The sequence below is a fragment of the Dendrobium catenatum genome, unplaced genomic scaffold (assembly GCF_001605985.2).
Source record: "Dendrobium catenatum unplaced genomic scaffold, ASM160598v2 fragScaff_scaffold_772, whole genome shotgun sequence".
Taxonomy (NCBI): domain Eukaryota; kingdom Viridiplantae; phylum Streptophyta; class Magnoliopsida; order Asparagales; family Orchidaceae; genus Dendrobium; species Dendrobium catenatum.
This window is the reverse complement of record NW_021319234.1, coordinates 1,347,145-1,350,367: the sequence shown is the minus strand read 5'-3', so window position 1 is coordinate 1,350,367 and position 3,223 is coordinate 1,347,145.

The window sequence follows — 3,223 nt, the reverse complement described above, 5'->3', positions numbered from 1 at the left end:
TTATGGAGTGGCATAGCTCTAAATAGGCCGTGAGATCAAGGGCGATAGGGGTGGTCGATATGGACGGCCGATATTGATCCTCTACAATACACTAATTAGTTGACATTTGAAGGCTTAGTGATGTACAACATTCTGCTTTGAGGCTCGTTTGGATTCCTCTGCATGACCGCTCGATTGACTATAAGCTCACTAAATCGAAACACGTTTGGTAACTCAACTGGTGTTACGAAGCTTCCAACGCACTTCAGTCTTGATTTTGGGCTCGATTTTGGCTCGGATTGAGTCGAATTTGGTGTGTTGGATAGTTACATATTTCGAGACGCTTAGTTTACTATAAGTTCTGTTGAAATCGGAGTTGAGATGGGTCTCCAGAATTAATTTTTAGAAGTTTCCAACCCATTTTCGCATCTAGATCGTTGCCGATCAAGATAATTTTTGACGATGTATCAATTTGCCCCTATTTCGGACGTTCAAAGAAAAAATTTATAGGTCCGAAATACTAGTTCCAACATTATAGTAGCCGAATCGAAATTTGCATTCTGAAATTAAGTGCCTTGGTCAATTGTTGTAAAGACCGTCGTTAAGCTTTAAAGTGTCAAATTGAGTCCGGATGTCGAAAAATGTTGTCCAGAAAATGTCGAATTTGGGATTTCTGGAAGAAATGGCATGATGAGACGGGCGCCGAACGGCCAAACCGTATTGCCGGCCGCACGCCGCGCGCGCAGAATCGCCACGCCAGCCCGCCAGCCTGCGCTCACAGGTCTGGCCGTGGCGATCGGCGTTGCATCGCAGCCCCGCCTCGCCTGGGCGCTCTCCCTGGCCCGCCGCGCATGCGGCTGCTCCGCTGGCCTCGCCCCCCGTGGCATGCGGCCCGCTGGCCTGGCCGGGCCGCGCCTGACCCGCGCGGTAGCCGCTGCCTGGCCCGCCGCGTATGCGCGCCGCTGCGACTGGCCCACCGCGCGTTGCGGCCTGCTCCCTGGCTAGCCGGCGCCTAACTGCGCGAGGTGTCCGCACCTCTTGCAGGCGCGCTCCATTCATGGCGGGAAGTGAGGCGGTTCGCCCACAGCTCTACATGTGGGCCACCCATCCCATTAAAAATGATGTTTTTAATACCATTTTTGGGTCTGAAAAATTCCTAAAAATCCAAAAACATCAGAAAATATCTGAAAACTCTGGAGAATTTAGAAACTGTATAGTCAACTAAGTCTCGGAAATACAAATTCTAACGCACCATCTCACTCAATCCGGTGCCCAAATAGAGCCAATCAATTCCCGAAGCGATGTTGGAGCTTCATCAGCACTGTTTGAGTTTACAACGGTGTCCGTTTTAGCGCCGGACCACCACCTGAGGCCCTCACCTTCGCCAGAGGCCCTCATCTTCGTCAGAGGCCCTTACCTTCTCTAGAGGCCCTCACCTTCACCAGAGGCCCTCTCCTTCATTAGACAATCACCTGAGGCCCGAAGTTCCTCCAGATCATCACCTGACACCCGGACTTCTATCGTACAGTTGTTATTTGTCATCTGATCGCCCTCGGAGGCGAGTCAGACCATTGTAACCGACTTATATTCTAGTGGAATCATTTTCAACTGGGCTAGGCCTCGTGGTTTTCCCCCTTTCAAGGATTTTCCACGTAAAAAATCTTGTGTTCTCTGTGTGCGTGCTGGATATCCGTGCAAAGCTAAGACGTATAGTTAAAACTCTATCGCCACGTATATTCAAGCCCGCAACAAAGTTATTAAAATCTTTTCTTGTATGGCTCAACCTAATCCATCAAATAGAGTAATAAAATTATTCTCGGGAGCACACCAATTATATCTTTGTTCTATGAAAAAATATGAACTTCACAAAGTTACCTCTCCAATAGAGAACTTTTAATGCTCTCCTTTAGTCTACTTTGATAAATTGGGATATAGATAATACGTCGAGCAATATCAATTGAAGGCATGCCAAGATTACAGTCATAAGAGACACAAGTTTACATAATTTAATGATATTCACTAGGTTCACGACCGCACATAAATCAAGTATTCTAGTAAGTTTTAAAAGAGGAGTATATATATAAAAAATAAAGTACACATATGAAGATAAGAATAGGGATACTGTAAAAATGGTAGCTAAACTTCGAGAAGAATATGTTATTATTGTGCAATTACCATAGTCCATTTTCTACTACAATAGCTTCTTCATCTTCTCTCCTCGACTCCTCCCTTGCAAGAGCTTCTCCTTATTACGGCTTAAAGCTTAAGACTCTATCCCCTTTCTCTTCCTTTTCTAATAATTTGTGATTGTTGGATCTTCTTTACCTAGTAGAATCATCTCCTTACATAGAGCTTAGAGTGGTTAGTAGCTAGGTTGAATTTATTAGGTATGTTATGGCAAGGACTATAATGTAGCTATTAGTTAGAAAATAATAGGTTTTGAATTTATTGGAGTTAAGTTAGACACTTGCATGAATTAGGTAAACAAAATTTATCTTCATATCTTAACAATTTTTTACTTTGAGATAAAACTTTTTGACATAGCTATTTAGTGGTTGGTGTCTAAACATGTTTCTGTATGACAACTCCATATCATCATTATAAAGGTTAATTGAGGCTTTGCAAACCTTGAATTTTCAGTGGCTATTACTTTGTGGGCACTTCAATGGGGCATTTGCTCTTGATTTTAACAAGTTATTAAGTATCTTCTTCAAGCAAGTTATGTATGAAGTTACACTTAAGTTGAATGTGCTTTGTTCGAGAGTAAAAGGGAGCATTCTTTACCCAGGAACGATACATTGACTATCACAGAATAATGCATTTTTTCATGGATCCGATTCTTCCAATTTTGTTCTCGATAATGCAACTATTTTTTATAGTTGTAGCATCCAACTAATATTAGTGTCATTTGAGGATTACAAGTCCATATTAGTACTTCTTTGTGTATTTAGGTCCCCTCATAGATCAACATCAACATATCCCTATAATTTCAAATTACGTACTTTAAATTTTAATGAGTGATTAATTATACCTTTTAAGTAACATAAGATTCACTTTACGGCCTCTCAATATTTCATTTCTAAATATGAAATATATTAACTAATAATTCACATGGCATGTGTAATGTCTAGTGTTGTACCAACCATTGCATATATCGAAGTGCTGAAGTGTAAGGGACTTTACTCGTATAATTTTTCACTTCATATGTCTTTAATAGTGTTTTTTGAGAGTTTGAAGTGTTTGT